The sequence below is a fragment of the Theropithecus gelada genome, chromosome 6 (genome assembly GCF_003255815.1).
Source record: "Theropithecus gelada isolate Dixy chromosome 6, Tgel_1.0, whole genome shotgun sequence".
Classification (NCBI taxonomy): Eukaryota; Metazoa; Chordata; class Mammalia; order Primates; family Cercopithecidae; genus Theropithecus; species Theropithecus gelada.
Genome location: NC_037673.1, coordinates 126,485,446 through 126,505,202, shown reverse-complemented (window position 1 = coordinate 126,505,202; position 19,757 = coordinate 126,485,446). Strand labels below are relative to the sequence as shown.

At 35.8% G+C, this 19,757-nt stretch overlaps 1 protein-coding gene across 1 annotated transcript in view; it reads right to left on the bottom strand.

Annotated features, from left to right (window-relative positions):
* Positions 1-19,757, bottom strand: part of CHSY3 (chondroitin sulfate synthase 3) — a 285,277-nt gene that overhangs the window by 106,828 nt on the left and 158,692 nt on the right. The gene's annotated exons all lie outside the window — the stretch shown is intronic.

The following is a 19,757-nucleotide window of genomic DNA, read 5'->3' as shown; positions in this document are numbered from 1 at the left end:
CAGCAGTAAAGCTAATTCATTTCTCAATTCATCTTCCTATGAGATGGAGTTTGGAGACAAATGCTAACATTTGGGTTCTGGTTAACCTGGATTCAGACAGGAAACGTGATTTTTTCCATTGTACTCCCATAATGTGCACACCCATCTGTGGATATTTCTAGGAGAGAGATTATGTTCAACGAAAATGTCTTTAGGATTTACTTTTAATTATAGAGCTATAAGTAAAGAAAATTTCTAGTTCAAGCAATAATTCAAAATAACATGCCTTAATTCCTCTGTAAAATCTTTGAGACAGATATTTAAAAAGAAAGGAAAAAATATATACATTGGGAATGTATTAGTCCATTTTCATACTGCTATGAAGAAACACCCAAGAGTGGGTAATTTTTAAAGAAAAAGAGGCTTAATGAACTCACAGTTCCACATGCTTGGGGAGGCCTCCCAATCACATGGAAGGTGAAGGAGGAGCAAAGGTACGTCTCACATGGTAGAAGGCAAGAGAGCTTGTGTAGGGGAACGGCCTTTTATAAAACCATCAGATCTCATGAGACTTATTCATTACCACGAGAACAGCACAGGAAAACCTGCCGCCATGATTCAGTTACCTCCCACCAGGTCCCTCCTACAACATGTGGGGATCATGGGAGGCACAATTCAGGATTGGATTTGGGTGGGGACACAGCCAAACCATATCAGGGAGTCAGGTACTGGTTTGAGATATTAAACAACATATCTAATTTAATCATCATACTATGTTCATGGGGTATGTTGGGGTTCAGAAACCAGTACTCCCAAATATGGCACTTTCACATGCTGACCTGAAGAAGAAGCCTCAAGGTCTTTGTGACCTCCCCGCCCCCAAGTCCTGCAGTGCCCTCCACCTGCCCCACCAACACATACACCTGTCTGTCCTGCCTGACAATCCTCCGTCCCACCCAAAGCACAGAATGAAGTTGTTCTCTGAATCCCTTTATCTGACTGAAGTCCAGATTCAACAAGGAAGAAAACAGTGACCTCTGGTATCCTCCCTGAGTTTTCATTAATTGAACTCATATCACAGGAAGAAAGACCAAAGTCTGTCAACACATCCAAATAGATTTTTGTCACAAACCACTGCCTGTTCTGCAGGCCCAACAGACTTTGTTCCCAGCCATTGTACGTTCTTCAAGCCCACTGAATTCCCCTAAAAAAATTACTACCTCCCTAAAATCATCCACATGTTCCCATCTCCCTGGTCTCTAAGAAGATGGTATAGAATGACTGTACCCCGTTGTGTGGCGGGCTAATCACTCTATAATTTTCTCCCTGTGCAGGCTAATAAATTTCTCCTATTAATGTGTCTTTTTTGAGTTTCCTTTTCTGTGAACCTTTTGAGGGTGAAAGGGAAGTTTTCTTTTGGCCCCTACAGGTATAATCTTCAATTCAGAAACAGGGACTTAGAGAGTCTAGAAGATTGACTATGATCACACATTAAGTGAAGCATATTTATTCACTCAAATCCACTCAGCCTTTTCCTCTGTGCTGCCCATAATTTTTAGGTATTTAAGTAATGAAGCAATGCAGATAGACTTTTTAAAAGAGAGGTCATTCTGTTCAGCCGAGCACACCCTGATTTCTGATCTTGATTATTTTCCAAGAGTTACATTAAACAATTACTAAATTTTGTTTACATTCCCAGGTTTTACCTAATATCCTAAGAATGAAGCCAATAAATCATAAACAAAATAATAAAGCTATCACAAAATACCTTGCTTGCAGAAATACACTGTGAGAAAAAACATCCTAGTGGGCTTCATATGACAGCTTACAGCAATCAGTCCTCAGCTATAAACCAATGCTACAATCAATACAGATAGAATACCTACTATGTTAGGTAATGGTGATGGGCAGAATAATTACAGGAACTACAGACCATGGAGAAGCCATGGTCACACAGAGAGATGGGTATATGGTATAATGAAAATGTGTATTGGAGGTCTGACCTGCTTCCTTGAAGTAGTTTATATTATATAGTATAATATAGATTGACTGAATTACCTGTAGCTTGCAGAAACAGTAGCATGATAGATAGATATACATTTTATGTATATGTTTAAGTGTGTGTGTGTGTGTGTGTGTGTGTCTGTATGTGTGTATGTTCAGGTGTATTTCTGAAGGGCTGAAAACATTTTCCTAAGCAAGGATAGCTATGAGCTTGGCAGAAAACAAACAAAAAAACAATTTAATGACTTCTTTAGGACCCCTGGATCATTAGAAGGTACCCAGAGAGAGAAATGTTAGCCTTTTATTGATAAATTATCATGCTAATGTAGTACTCACAAACTTCCTTGTTTCTGATATGGATTGAAAAAGTACATTAAAATAATCAGTAATCCCTGCACATGTAAAACTTGTGCCAAGTACTTCTTACAAGTTCTTGGTTTCTTCATCTCTGTGAAAAAAGTATGATTGTTATGCTACTGTCGCAGATAAAAGAACAAAGACTTGGGAAGTTTTAATTATTTGCATTAAGCCAGGCAGCTAGTGTCAGATCCAGTACCTGAACCCCAGTCTGTAAGATCCCTCTCTGTGTTCTTAACTGTGATTCTATTCTGCTTGTCCCTGAAACTATTTTCTTTGGATACTAGAAAAGATATCCATTCTACATATGACAGCATTCATTGAAATCACAAAGAGGCAAAAATATTTGCTTTTAAACCTAACAAGATTCTATTTTCCACAAAAATCCTGAAGTTTATCCCAATGTTAAAAATTCAAAAATATCATAGTCGGAAAAAAAGCTTTCCTAAGATTTGGCTTCAAGTCTTTAATAAAAGAAACTTCCATTTATTTAAATACATCTGTAAGTGTATTAAATATATTTGAAAGGAAATGTTCTACGTAGAAGAGGTAAAAGCAATACAAGTCGGGTCTAAATTTCTAAGGAAAGAAGCTCTGACGTCAGCTTTGAGCTTTATCCTTTTTACAGCCTATATCCAGGCTGGGAAATGGAAGAATGGAGGTTGTCATGGGTCTCTGAAGCATACAAGAGGAAAAAGCAGAGAAGAACGATGTTTTCCTTCAAATACAGCAGATCTTGATATGCAGGCAGTGCCTCTCATTTGATATTTGCTGGAATCTTTCACAAATATAATCCCATCAATCCTCATAATAACCTTTGGAGGAGAAGAAATCTCAGTATATACTTAATGTCTTGCTTTGACGACTATCGCATATTGAGCAAGTGAGCTCAGAGGGATGGGTGATTAAAGAGAGACTGAGTATAATAGACATGTAGCAAAGGATCCGGCCTTATTCTCCACTGCTGTTCACAGCCTCTCCAATAAGCACAGCTGTTTCTCGACAGCTGCCTGTCTTCTTCCCTCTCTTTCAGAGCCCAGCTGAGCATCAGTGAAGGTTCAAGCACTGAGGAAAAGAATAAGGTCTGCTTTGATGAAGTCAACAGGAATTTATTTTGGCACTTTATATTTTATGTTTATAAGGACCAGCTATGCATCCTATGTCCAAATGGTCTTTAAAACTTAACAGCGACTAGGGGAGCATTCTAGCTTAGCAATGACTGGTTATAGCGATAAATACAAATGATAGCTGAGGTTTTTGAACATCTAACAACAAAATCCAATAGTCAACTCCCATCAATGACAAAACTGATGTGTAAATTTTTAAAAATATTTATAAAATGATTCCAAAAATGAATTACCTTTTAATCCTAGAGTGATTATATTAACAAGATGGGGCAGCTGCTTTTCAGGGACTGGGATATGTATCTTTTTACATGGCAGTTCGATAGGCAAATACTGACTGTTTTCTTCATGAAACAATACACACACCCATGGAGTAAAAGCATCTCAGCATCATGATCATGTAAAATTTATGAAAATTATATTTGGTGTTTCTGAAGCCCAAGTGGGTAGGCTGACACAGAGGCATTTGTGATTTAGGAAACACAGATATTGCCAGGTAAAGTCGTATGGACGATCCCCCAACATGGTGTATTTGGAATCTGGGATCAGACAATATGATTCAACATCCTATCACCAACACTTATAAGATATTTCACCTTGCATGAGTTATTTTAACTCTCCAAATCTCAGTTTTGTTATCCATAAAATGGAAATAATACTTCAAAGTATTGTAGTACAGTTCAACAGAGAAAACGTGCATTTCTTAGCACAGTGACTGGCAAGTATTAAGTGCTCAATAGGTGTTAGTTGTTATGGCTACATATTCACATTTAGCTTTCTTTAGAAATAGTTTTACTAGGAGATTTCTATTTGTTATATAAAATAAAACAAAATTTTTTTCAATATGTATTCTCACAAAAAAGAATATATATGTGTACATGTGTATATATATGTGTGTGTATATATACACATATATATGTCAGAATTACAAGTAGGTTTATTAAAAAGTTAGACACAGTAATTTAAAGAGATACAGGATCTGCTAGTCAGTAATTGTGAATTATCCCCATTGATATTCAGACTTCTCTGATAAGTTCAAATTTCCATTTATTAGTATAGAACACCTGCTTGTATACAAAATATTATATGCATTGAGAAATAACTTTCCAACTCTTCTTCCTCTTTAGCTCACTGAAATAAATGTAAGGTCCTGAATAGTGGAGAATATTAATTCTGCATACAACATATATGGATATTAGCGGTCCAATGTCTCCATAATGAAAAGGTCCCATATTTATTGTATCAGCCTCCTTTAAAAGGCCCATCCTTAGGTTCACAAAGAGCAGGCAATTGAAAAATAAATTCCTGTTTGGGCTTCTGCCACACTCTAGTCACGTTATGGTATCCAGGTACTTCAAATTAAAAAGAGAGGGCACTGTCTATATACATTCCTACCATATACATGGTTAAAATTAAAACAGATTCCAGAATCATTGACGGTGTGGGGGATGGGTAGAACTTTAAAGATAATGTGAACCAGGCCTCATACCTCTTCTGGCCATATGTGGGCAGTATTTATACCTCTTCCAGCTATACATGTTACTCTTTTGTGTAGTTTAAAATATTTTAACTCCAGTGAAAGATCACTGACTATCCCCTACTCCCAAAAGTTTACATTTAAAGTTTCAGAGTAACGTAGCATTATTAAAGTGATGTCCTTCTTTTTTAACAATAAGAGAAAATTTCAAGAAAAGTAAAACCCTATGTGTATGTATCTTACCATATTTTTTTCTTTAGAGAACATATGAAGTGTGAATGTAGGAATATTTTTAAAAATATTAAATCTCGAGGAAATGCTGTTAAATTATTTGTCTGAAATTATCTGTTAGGTCATTGATACACAAACATTTATTACTATTTTACTCTATAAGATGCAGGATACCAAAATGGGAAAAAAAAAAGTTTCTTTTCTTTAGGGCCTTATAAACTAATTATGAAAAAAAAGTATGTTCTCAGATAATTATAATGTGGCATAGAATGCGATAAGATCGCAATAGTGGCAGAAATTGAGGGCCATGGATTTTGGAAAAAAAAAAAAAAGATTCAGTTTTAGCTGGGAGGGTGGGGTGTCGTGAAGTGAAGGTATGCAATAAGAAAGAGGACAGACAAGGTTCATGGACAAGGCTACATCTTAGTTAGATGCTTATAGCTCTCAAAAAACAATTAAGGAAGGGCATTCCAGGCAGAGGAAAATATATATGTAAGCGCATAGAAATACAGTGGCATAGGGTAAATTGACAAAGTGCAGAGCAGTCAGGATAAGGCAAGGCTGGGACCAGAAAGGCAATAGATAAGTATAGTTTCAAAGAAGACATGGATCCCTAGCCCTGTGGATTTGAGAATGGAGAATGAGGGAAGGGTCACACATAATCAAGATTTTAAGCCTTGATAGCTAAGAAGGTGGTAATTCCCCTATAAAGGAAAATTAGGTCAAGAGGAAGCAGTACTTTTTGAAAACATGATAAACTCTGGTACATCACTGAATTTGAGGTACTGGGATAGCAACAGAAATTATCACCAGAAATATGAATGAATTATATTGGCTTATATGAAAACTCAGGTGGCATTTGCCTTACTTGATCTAACGCCATTGACATGTCCCTTTCTTCCATGGAGATGGCACATTTCCTCAAGGCACTCCCAGCTTCTTTGCTTTTTGCATTTTATTATACATATGAAATTGATTTACCTTTATCCAACTAGATGCTAAGCAATCTGAGGTCAAGATTTATAAATATTTTGTCTTTGTATTTTGCTTTTTTAAAAAAATTTAAAAAATTTTTTTTTTTTAATACTTTAAGTTCTAGGGTACATGTGCACAACATGAAGTTTTGTTACATAGGTATACATGTGCCACATTGTTGTGCTGCACCTATTAACTCATCATTTACATTAGGTATATCTCCTAATGCTATCCTTCCCCGCTCCCCCAACTCCACGACACGCCCCAATGTGTGATGTTCCCCTTCCTGTGTCCAAGTGTTCTCATTGTTCAATTCCCACCTATGAGTGAGAACATGCGGTGTTTGGTTTTTGTCCTTGCAATAGTTTGCTGAGAATGATGGTTTCCAGCTTCATCCATGTTCCTACAAAGGACAGGAACTCATCCTTTTTTATGGCTGCATGGTATTCTATGATGTATATGTGCCACATTTTCTTAATTCAGTCTATCATTGATGAACATTTGGGTAGGTTCCAAGTCTTCGCTATTGTGAACAGTGCCACAATGAACATACGTGTGCATGTGTCTTTGTGGCAGCATGATTTAAAATCATTTGGGTATATACCCAGTAATGGGATGGCTGGGTCAAATGGTATTTTTAGTTGTAGATCCTTGAGGAATCACCACACTGTCTTCCACAATGGTTGAACTAGTTTACAGTCCCACTAACAGTGTAAAAGTGTTCCTATTTCTCCACATCCTCTCCAGCACCTGTTGTTTCCTGACTTTTTAATGATTGCCATTCTAACTGGTATGAGATGTTATCTCATTGTGGTTTTGATCTGCATTTCCCTGATGGCCAGTGATGATGAGCATTTTTTCATGTGTCTGTTGGCTGCATAAATGTCTTCCTTTGAGAAGTGTCTGTTCATATCCTTTGCCCACTTATTGATGGGGTTGTTTTTTTCTTGTAAATTTGTTTGAGTTATTTATAGATTCTGGATATTGGCCCCTTGTCAGATGAGTAGGTTGCAAAAATTTTCTCCCATTCTGTAGGTTGCCTGTTCACTCTGATGGTAGTTTCTTTTGCTGTGCAGAAGCTCTTTAGTTTAATTAGATCCCATTTGTCAATTTTGGCTTTTGTTGCTGTTTCTTTTGGTGTTTTAGACATGAAGTCCTTGCCCATGCCTACGTCCCTGAATGGTATTGCCTAGGTTTTCTTGTAGGGTTTTTATGGTTTTAGGTCTAACATTTAAGTCTTTAATACAACTTGAATTAATTTTTGTATAAGGTGTAAGGAAGGGATCCAGTTTCAACTTTCTACATATGGCTAGCCAGTTTTCCTTGCACCATTTATTAAATAGGGAATCCTTTCGCCATTTTTTGTTTTTGTCAGGTTTATCAAAGATCAGATGGCTGTAGATGTATGGTATTATTTCTGAGGGCTCTGTTCTGTTCCATTGGTCTATATCTCTGTTTTGGTACCAGTACCATGCTGTTTTGATTACTGTTGCCTTGTAGTATAGTTTGAAGTCAGGTAGTGTGATGCCTCCAGCTTACAACTGATTTGGCAATGTGGGCTCTTTTTTGGTTCCATATGAACTTTAAAGTAGTTTTTTCCAATTCTGTGAAGAGAGTCATTGGTACCTTGATGCGGATGGCATTAATCTATAAATTACCTTGGGCAGGATGGACATTTTCACGATATTGATTCTTCCTATCCATGAGCACAGAATGTTCTTCCATTTGTTTGTGTCCTCTTTTATTTCCTTGAGCAGTGCTTTGTAGTTCTCCTTGAAGAGGGCCTTCACATCCCTTGTAACTTGGATTCCTAGATATTTTATTCTCTTTGAAACAAATGTGAATGGGAGTTTACTCATGATTTCGCTCTCTGTTTGTCTGTTATTGGTGTATAAGACTGCTTGTGATTTTTGCACATTGATTTTGTATCCTGAGACTTTGCTGAAGTTGCTTATTAGCTTAAGGAGATGTTGGGCTGAGGCGATGGGGTTTTCTAAATATACAATCATGTCATCTGCAAACAAGGACAATTTGACTTCCTCTTTTCCTAACTGAATGCCCTTTCTTTCTCCTGCCTGACTGCCCTGGACAGAACTTCCAACACCATGTTGAACAGGAGTGGTGAGAGAGGGCATCCCTGTTTTGTGCCAGTTTTCAAAGGGAATGCTTCCAGTTTTTGCCCATTCAGTATGATATCAGCTGTGGGCTTGTCATAAATGGTTCTTATTATTTTGAGATATGTCCCATCAATACCTAATTTATTGAGAGTTTTTAGCATGAAGGGCTGTTGAATTTTGTCAAAGGCTTTTTCTGCATCTATTGAGATACTTATGTGGTTTTTGTCTTTGGTCTGTTTATATGCTGGATTATGTTTATTGCTTTGCGTATGTTGAACCAGCCTTGCATCCCAGGGATGAAGCCCACTTGATCATGGTGGATAAGCTTTTTGGTGTGCTGCTGGATTCAGTTTGCCAGTACTTCATGGAGGATTTTTGCATTGATGTTCAACAGGGATATTAGTCTAAAATTCTTTTAGAATTTTTTGTGTCTCTGCCAGGCTTTGGTATCAGGATGATGCTTGCCTCATAAAATGAGTTAGGGAGGAGTCCCTTTTGTTCTATTGATTGGAATAGTTTCAGAATGAATGGTACCAGCTCCTCCTTGCACCTCTGGTAGAATTCGGCTGTGAATCCGTCTGGTCCTGGACTTTTTTGGTTGGTAGGCTATTAATTATTGCCTCAATTTCAGAGCGTTGTATTGGTCTATTCAGGGATTCAACTTCTTCCTGGTTTAGTCTTGGGGGGTGTACGTGTCCAGGAATTTATCCATTTCTTCTAGATTTTCTAGTTTATTTGCATTGAGGTGTTTTGTCTTTGTATTTTTCATAGTGCCTACATAATGTCTTATCTGTGTATCAGCCAGTTGAAAAATAAGAGTTTGAATGAATGGGAAAGGAAAAATGTTCTTCCATAAAACCTAAATAAAAATGAACAGAAAGGCATTGGGTACTTTCAAACAGGAATATTTTTAGTAGAATGAATACAACTGCATAACCTGTAGTAATTAAAGTATATAATATATTAATAGAGACCCATCTCTTTGAATTTTATATTGCTTTATTGTATTATCACTATATTTCAGTTCTTTTAAAAATATTCTGAGCACCAGAACGTTCTAAAAAGGATTCTTTTTCTTAAATTTTAAGCCCAAGATTATAAAAAGAAGGTGTTTGACTTTTTCCTATAAAGCAAGGAGAATAATGAGTTGGATGTATCCCTCTCTAAGCCTGAAATATTTCAAGCGCATTTAAGGTAGGTGGACCACAATGGCCCTTCTCTGTTCTTGGAAAAAAAGTAATAGTGGTTTTAACAAACAAACAGAAATAGCACCGCAAATGGGTGTCACTCTGGAGTCTGAAAGCCCTCTTTTCCACTTAATCCTGACAGCATTCCGGTAAGAAAGGAATTTTTATTTCATCTACAGATGAAAAAACTAAATATAGCTCAGGAACAAGGGGTAACTTGTCTGAAGTCATGTGGCTATTAAGTTAAAAAGCTTAATTATTATTATCATTCATGTATGTGTTTATATAACTCCAACCGTTTACTCTCAAAAATCAACTTTCCTCTTTATTTGGCATAAAAGCAAGTTTCCAATTGCATTCAACAAGTATTGAATCCTAAATATGTTAGTTTTATCTGTCAGTATTGCACATTTTGTCAATGTAAAAATTGAAGGAATGAACAGTCTTATAATCTTTAATAAATTATTTCTTCTCTCAAGAGCATTTTCTATAGAAAACTGTCCCCTATTTTCAGAATCAATGAATAAAAGTATTCCAAATATTTTCCTTGTTAAATAGTTGGATCTTTCATAAGTAGACATTGTGGAAGTCATGTAGAAATGCCATATTATATCAATATTTTAATTTCAGCAGTTCCTAAATATTAAGAGAGCAAATTTGGTTATGTCAAATTCATCCTCTCATTTCCTATGTTTTAACGGTTTTATTCTACTCTGTTACCCTATCTTTTAAGAATGTGCGCCATATCTTCTAGTGTGGTACACTATTAAAAAAAGTTGTATGGCCAGGCGCTGTGGCTCATGCCTGTCATCCCAGCACATTGGGAGGCTGAGGCAGGTGGATCACTTGAGGCTGGGAGATTGAGACCAGCCTGGCCCACATGTTGAAACTCCATCTCTACTAAAAATACAAAAATTAGACAGGCGTCATGTATTGCAACTGTAGTCCTAGCTACTCAAGGGCCTGAGGCACAGGAATCACATGAACCTGGAAGGAGGAGGTTGTAGTGAGCTGAGTTTGCGATACTGCGCTCCAGCCTGGGTGACGGAATGAGACTCTGTCTCAAAAAAAAAAAAAAAAAAAAGTATTCTAGCTGCAGGATAATTGTTAAATCTTCCAATGTGATATGATTTCACTAGGACACAGACAAGAAAACAAAAAGTCAGGTAAACAAAGTAGTCTGATGCCCACTTGGAAAAATATTGCTGTTTACATACGAGTTCTATAAACTTGTGGTTGTCACTTCAAACTCTGTATCTCACCTCTCCAGTCTGTGACACAGGTTGATGTTTCTACCACGCCTGTCACTAAAGTCTGTTATGAAAATCAGATAAGAAATAAACATAAGTATGTATTGCAGACAATATACAATAGATTATCTAATATGACAATGTAAGATTCAGTTGATTTCAATAAAGTTTAGCCAATGATGACATTTTTATTTTTTTAAATTTATTTTTGGCCAGGCACAGTGGCTCACGCCTGTAATCCCAGAACGTTGAGGAACCTTTGAGGACCCTATGTATTATTTTTCAAAGTGACTGTACTAATTTACAATCCCACCAACAGTGTACAATTGTTCCCTTTTCTCCACAGCCTCACTAACATTTGTTATCTTTCTCTTTTTGATCCAGCTGGGATGGGTGGGTCACTTGAGGTCAGGAGTTCAAGAGCAATCTGGCCAACATGATGAAACCCCATCTCTACTAAAAATACCAAAACTAGCCAGGCGTGGTAGCATGTGCCTGTAATCCCAGCCACTTGGAAGGCTGAGACAAGAGAATTGCTTGAACCCAGGAGGCGGAGGTTGCAGTGAGCTGAGATCATGCCATTACACTCCAGCCTGAGTGACAGAGTGAAACTCTGTCTTTAAAAAGAAAAATAAAAAAGTTTATTTTTAATTGAACAAAAATGTGTATATTTATGGGGTATAATATGATGTTCTGATCTATGTATACATTGTAAAAACACTCAATCAAGCTAATTAATATATATATCATCCAATCAATTTATCGTTTTGTGTGAGTACATTAACATCTACTCTTTTAGCAATTCTGAACGTACAACACACTATTATTAACTGTGGTCACAATGAAGTGCAACAGATCACTAAAAGTTATTCCTCCAGTCTAATTGAACTGAATTGTACTCTTCGATCAACATCTTCCCTTTTCCGATCCTGCCCTTCTCCCAGCCTCTGGTAGCAACCTTTCTACTTACACTGTTTTTGGGAGACTGACATTTTCAGATTCCACATATAAGTGAGATCATACAATGTTTGTCTTTCTGTGCCTGGCTTATTTCACTTAGCATAATGTCCACTAGTTCAATTCATGTTGTCACGAACGGCAGATTTCCTTCTTTTTAAAGACTGTGCAGTATTCCACGTTTACAGATTGGAAGAATTATTATTGTTACTATGTCCATACCACGCAAAGCAAGCTACAATTTCAATGCATTCTTATCAAAATTCTAGTGCCATTTTTTCATATAAATAGAAAAAAATCCTAAAGTTTGCATGGAACCACAAATGACCCCGAAGAGCCAAAGCAATCTTGAGCAAAAAGAACAAAGCTGGAGGTATTATATCATATTTCCTGACTTAAATATATTATAAACTATTGTAATCAAAACAGCATGGTAGTGGCATAAAAACAGACACACTGACCAATGGAACAGGATAGAAAGCCCAGAAATAAACCCAAATATTTACTATCAATATATTTTCAAGAAGGGTGCCAAGAACACACATGGGGGAAAGGACAGTCTCCTCAATAAATGATGCTGGGAAAACTGGATATCCACACGCCGAAGAATGATATTAGAATAAAATTAAAATACTTTCTCACATCACAGAAAAATCAACTCAAAATGAATTAAAGATTTAAATGTAAGACCTGAAACTGTAAAGCTACAAGGAGAAAGCATAGGGGAAAATCTCAAAAACATTGCTCTTGGCAATGGTTTCTTGGGTAGATTGCATGAAACTAAAAAGCTTCTGCATAGCAAAGAAAACAACAATGTGAGAAGACAACCATGGATTGGGAGAAAATATTTGCAAACCATATGTCTGATAATGGGTTAATATCAAAAATACGCAAGGAACTCAAAAAACTCAATACTATGAAAACGAATAACCTTAATTAAAAATGGGCAAAGGATCTAAACAGACATTCCTCAAACAAAGAGACATGATGGCTAACAGATACATGAAACAATGCTCAACATTTCTAATTATCGAGGAAATGTAAATGAAAACCACAATGAGATATCCCCTCACACCTATTAGAATGGCTATTATCAAAAAGAGAAAGGTAACCAATGTTAGTAAGAACGTGGAGAAAAGGGATTCTGGGATTGTAAATTAGTACAGTCACTTTGAAAAACAATACAAAAGGTCCTCAAAATCTAAAAACATAATTAATATATGATTTATTAGTCCCACTTCTGAGTATACATCCAAAATAACTGAAATTTTTATGTTGGAGAGCTATCTGAACTTCCATGTTCATTTCAACATTATTCACAATAGCCAAGATATGTAAGAAATCTAACTGCCCATCAAGGGGTAAACAGATAAAGAAAATGTCATATGTGTATACACACATACACACACACACACACACAATGAAATACAATAATGTCATCTTTTTACTCAGCTATATTTTTTGCAGGTTTTCAAGGCAAAATAAACTGCTTTGTTTTCTCACACAGATATGGGTCTTTTCACTCATTTATTTAAACTGTCCAAACTTCAGAGGATGGACTCAGCTCTTCTCTTGACAGAATACAAATATCAGGTTTGAAAATTTATTTTGCATGTGAAACCTTCATTTTCATACAAACATATAAATGTAAAAGTCCAGGCAACCAAGAACTAATTAATATTTTAGGTGACAAGTGTTCTTTCTTATATATGGTTATAAAACTGTGCATTTACTAATTTCCAAGTTAGCTACAAAACAATAGATGTGCTTATGAAGCTCTCTGGAGCTCAACAGCCTTATTATAGATAGAGCATTGGGTTCCTTTATTGCCAGTGTTGGGCATCAGATTGGATACCACACTGCTAAACTGATATAATCTCGAAAAAGCATCTCTATTACTATCTGTCTCTCTATCTAATCTATCTAAATGGTACAGACATATATAGATAAATGAACACAGTGACCTACATAATTTTATCTATAAAAGCTACAAACCCTTCTCTCTGCAAATAAAAAGGAATATAAAAATGACTTCCAATCTTTCTGAAGCACCAATAAAACAAATATGAGTCTTAAAGCAGTCAAAATATCACTGTTCTTACTGTGTTTATTCCTAACGAGTTTATTCTGTCTGCTGAAAACAGCTTTAACGTTATAAAGATTTATCTTATTTTTATTAACACTTCAACAGTACTGAATATCCGTATATTTTATCAAAGTAGTAAAAGTCGAATTTATTTTTATATGACTGTAATAAATAAATGAGGAATAGGGCCTTTAGTCAAATAATTGAGTATTAACCTTAAAATTATTTCCAGTTTCAACATCTGATAAAACCAATTGCATTAAGTCATTTCAGTATTTCAACACTGCATTATGATTTCTATGGTTAATTGAACATTTGTACTTAAGAAGATTTTTCATTTCATGATTTTCTGACACCAAAATCCACAAAAAACTTACTGTGATGTATCAGGGAAAGCTGGACGTGGTGGATTCATTTATCTAAGGTCTTTGCCTTTCAATCACTGTGTCCTAGTCTTAGCTTGTTTTAGTCTGAAAACCAGACATCCTAGCTTCCACTAGCAATCAAATATAATCAGTTCTGGGAACAACTCAAATTGCTTGATTCAGTATATCTATCATTTCTTTTAACATTATATGACAATGAATACATAACAGTAATCCAAATGAAATAATGAAAACTTACTTATTTAGAATTTTCATGAAGAGAAGTATTTTCATAGGTAGTACTCCTATCGGTTAACAGTGAGTGTAAAGATGTTTCTGAAGTTCTAAAGAGTGGACTGTGTTTGTAAAACAGCTATAAGATCTAATTTTTCATTATGTCTATTATCGGTAGGTTTTTCTTAGATATGTGATCTTTTCTGTGTTTCTAATTCTATAATCCTCAAAGAAATAGAAATACTTGCCTACATCTTATAAGTTTCATTAAAAATGTTATTTAAAATAAATGTCAATATTAAATGCAAATGCTACAGTAGAAATGGTAATAAAGTATCTCCTAGTGAGATACCAAAATTATCAAATGTACTTAATAATTTAATTTACGACAGAGGAATCCTCTAAAATCTTAATTTAGAAGACAAAAAATTGGTGAGAAGAAGTAGAAACATAAAGATAAGATAAATATCCTTTGTCTTCCATATTATCAGAGATTTCTACCCATTAGATGAATCTAGAGCACAGTCTGGAATACGCTATGTTTCCTAGAACTTCAATCCAATAAAAATAGCAATAGTGAAGATTCAAATCATATATGATATAATACGCAAAGAAAGCCATAAAATTAAGAAATGTTAAGAAGCTAAGTCAGCAAAGATTTGTATGTATACATTTACCAAATAGGCCATGGCATGTCAAGAAAATAATTATGTGAGAAAATTGTTCCATGTAAGTTCTTTTTATTTCTTTATTTTAAATATATATATATTTTAAAATAGAGATGGAGGTCTCACTATATTGCTCAGGCTGGTGTTGAACTCATGGGCTCAAGCGATCCTCCAGGTCATCCTCCCAAAATGTTGGGATTACAGGCATGAGTCACCATGCCTCGCCATACACTCTTCTTCTATCTTGGTTTATTTAAGTTAATAAGATTGAAATGTATGTTTCATTTCTGTTCATTTTATTGGTCACAGATCAATATTCACAGCAATTTTCTGTTTACATAGTCTTATAGCTTCAAATGCATTTATGTCCCATATCTGAGAAGATGACCACAGGCTAGGTATGATCACCACACCACAGAGGCTGTGATGACAGGTCTGAACTTGCACTGTTTTGCTTCTTCAATAACATTCTCCATACAAGGAGTTAAGTAGTGCTTATGTTTTCAACCTCAGCTAATATGATTTACAGGTAATTGAACCCTGGGTAACCTATTAGAAAATATGGATTGTCTAAGACAAGATGTTTATAAACACGATGAAATACATACATATTTTGAGCCTTCTACCCATTCATTCATTCATTCACAAAACAATTACTGAGTTCTAGATTGGCAATAGACTCTACTACTAGACTTTGTAGATGCCAAAAGGAGCAAAACCAAATCCCTTTCCTTGACAAATTTGCTTTCTAGTTGTTATTGAACTACCTATATAAATGTGTGAAAGTGAAATATCAGCTCTTTGAGCCAGAACCTGACAGTGGCAGACTATAAATAAGTTGACTGCAGGCATCATGTACCACTATGATTGATGAAAGCTTTTAGAAAATGTCTTTACAGACTCATACCATTTAAAATGGTGTTTTTCATAAGGAATTGCTATACAGTACTTATTCCTATGAACTTGTTTCATATTTTCTACCGCACTTTTGTGCTTTGGCATGCATTTGCTCTGTGGCAACCCTCCCAATACACACTCAGGATGTTAAGTGAATTCCCCACAAAGGTTTCTGTACTAGAAAAGGGAGTAGACATTTTGTTGTATAGTTTTTTTTGTTGTTGTTGTTCTTTAGGGGAGTAGTATTTTTCTTACAGGGTTTTCTTGGTGACTACTGACAAACAGGAAATCAGCACAACTGAAGACAGCCCACCCTGTGAGCACTTGGACCATCATGTACAGTCAGAGGCATCAATTCAATGCAGCAGAGAGATGCTTTGGTAATTATGAAATCTTCTGAAACTGAAATGGGCAATTAGTGGATTTTCCATCTTATTTTTTAATTTTCATGGGAAACTCAAGTGTATTCAGCTCTTTCACTTGCAATTATAGAGCTAATTAACAGAAATTGGTGGTGCTCTGTGTATGATAATGACACTTAGTTGTTGGCTAGAAAACCAATAAAGAATTACAAATGAAATTAAATTCAATATTGAAACAGGGAACATTGAAGAACGGGTGAGAAGAGGTGATGGCAACTTAAACATTAGATAGTTACATGTAATACATATTTACAGCTGCCTGGACATTTATGAGCCCAGTATCCATTTATTCACTGGGGAACTTATTTACAGACCAACAAACATTAAACTTTCATAGACCTAAACTATGGCTTGGATTTATTTTTGTAAAAAGTTCTACACTTACGTTTGGGAACCTATATAATATTAAATCATTCAACAATGCTTTATTGTGATAGATGTGTGGAACCCAGAGATGAATAAAACATATAGTCGATGTCTTTGATATCACAATCATGTAAACAAAAAAGCAGATATACAAACATACATAATCACTCATATTCTCAAACTCTACCCTAAACATTCCTTTCACCTTCTTGTTCTAACCTATTCTCATCTTATTGCTCTAACCTCTTTCTTCTGAGCGTACTGCCTTCCCTGGATCTTTTCTAGGAGTGGCTGTTTTCTCTTTTAAAAGCCCAGCACCATAGAGTACAGAGGTGGCACAGGTTATCTTCACTGCTTTAACTCTGCTAAACAAACATTCCTACCACTGAAAAAGTCTGTTTTATATAAATATTCTAGAATCATGCTTTCACTACACAGCTGTTTGAGAAGTTGGGAGAGTGAACAAAATTTCATTGCTTCAAAGAGGCATTCAATTAGAAAATAATATTTGAGTGCACACATTGTATACAAACTCTTCAACTAAGTTTGAAAAGGATATGACAATTTTTCAAATATTTCAAACCATGTTACAAAACAGAACTATGGTGACACATCTAATGAAAATATAAAATGCTGACAAATTCACAGAGAAAGATGCAGGATATAAAATGATTGTAGTACATATGAGGAAGAGAACTATCTGGTCAGTGGAATTAGAGAAGGCTTCAGGGAGAGAGCTATTTCACTGTTATTGGAAAGTCCTAATTGTGAGTTTCAGCAAACTAAGATGTGAAAACTTTAGTAAAGGATTATTTCCCACCCAAAGTCATCACAGCTTTTTTTTTGTACAACTGTGTTGTATAAAACACACTTAAAGAAAATAAAAATGAAATGCAGACAGGAGAAGAAACTGAGGTGCTAGTTCACAAAATTCTAAAGCACTATTATGAAACACATTTCTTACATTAGCAGATCACTAAAAAGGAATCTAGCACCCTGGCCTTGCTGGCAGTAGCTCAGGCATGAGATAAAACAGCACTCCTGATGAAATAGCCATGATAAGCCTATCACAGACCCCAGATCCTGAAGGGTGCTGAGAAGCATCCGACAGTGAGGCTTGCTTTTGTGCTCCCTGGCTTGTCCTGCAGCTTACGCCTTTTCCTGGCCTAAATACTCCGAGTAGATGACTCCTTATTTTCTCCATGGAAAAGTTACATTATATAACGAAGTCACCTAATGCCAAAGTGCTATGGAAGTTATGAACAAGTAATAACAATAGAGATAGGACCAAGTAAAGCTTTACTAACCTGAGGATTGGGTGGAATTCTTGAGATTGGTTAAGGATGCTATGCTTAATTTTTTCTCAAATCCCCTTGGGGTAGTCAAGTCCTACTATACTATACACCCCAGTTTCACTTTGTTTGGAGAATGGAACAATATACAAATAATCACACTTACAGCTAGAGGCCCTAAGTTCAAATTCCATCCTGCTACTAATTAATCATGAACCTCTGGAAAAGTCACTTCACTTTTATGCTCCTTAGTTCTCATAGTATTCAAAAGGAGGGAGGTTTTCTTGGTGGCCTCTCTGGATTCAGCATGCTCTATTATTTTTGGGGCAGCAAAATATTATCCCTAGAGTGTTCTGAAATAATGCCCAGCATAGTTGTGTACAAAATCAATAATAACAGATGATTTTGGTCAGGAATTCAATAATCCTCTAGAATATGTCAAATGAAAGAGATACAGGAACGGGGTATTGAAAAGAAAGTAATGAGTAGCAGAAACTTCTGACACAAACAGTAGAAAATGCTGGTTTGAAGAAGCATGAAGAAATGAGGGGAAAGATTCATGGCTTTTTGTGTTGATGTAGTCTCAGAACACGGTGTGTTCCAAGTTTTGGATTATTTTCCATGGTAGAAGCCAAAATGTGTTTGGGAATAAAGAGTTAATGACCTGAAAATAGGCCGGGGAGATCTTAATGTAATATAAAGCAGTATGAACAAGGACATTGTTCAGAATTTAAAAAAATTGTGGGCCCTGAACCAATGTGACAGGGGAGGAGACTGTGTGAACCAGACATTTCAGTTTAGTAAATTGGAGTCTCACCAAACTGGAAAAGTCGATGAATGGCTGTGATTAAACAATGATGTCAGACAATAAATTTAGGAGCATATTCACAAACTGGATCAATGTCAGACTAGAAATACAACTTCGTCTGAACCTTTTAAACTAGTGACACAGCAGTGCTATCTTAGATATTTTACACTTAACCAGCTTTTCTTGAGTTGTGAAGTTGATCAGTAAGGTTCTCAGGGACAGTCTTTGGTAGTCTGTGATCTTCACCAGTTTCTCAGATTCACCCAAGAAAAAGAAGCTACCCCAGAGAATAGAAAGGGTCACAGAGAGGATGGACCCGAGTGTACTCCATACTATTCTGAGAAGAAACCTCATTTTCTATGAAGTACCCGAAAATCCCCTTAATCAGAAATTCTAAGGAAAGGAGCAGATGAAGGGCCAATGACCTACACGAGGTGTTTTTTTGTTTTGTTTTGTTTTTAATTTCTACTAAACAGAGGCCAAGGGCTACCACTAAATCTTCAATAAATATTCAGACATTGTTAAGAGAGAATTTTACAAGCTGGTTCTAAATGTCAAAGTTGCTAATACCTAGCAAAGGTGTTCTTCTTTTAAAGTGGATTTATTCTTTCAAAATAATGAACACTAAGTTCATATTTTACAGGCAAAACGAAACAACCACCATAAAAAAAAAACACATAACATTTTAAAATAAATTTAACAGTTCTGAGGCTTTGGCATCTGTCAGCTCTGTAGTAGCAAAATAAAGGACTTCTTCCCAATGAATGAGTTACAGAAACCAAGTTCTATTCACAGCATCTGCAGGAAATCAATGCACACAGGGTAATGAAAAAGAAGAGAAAGAAACTACTTTTGCAAACTGATGTGTGCAAAGTAGAAACTATACATGGGTTCCTGACTGTTCACAATAAAAATATTCCCCCTAGGCAACTCCTTAGAGAGGCATATTCTTAAATCTAAT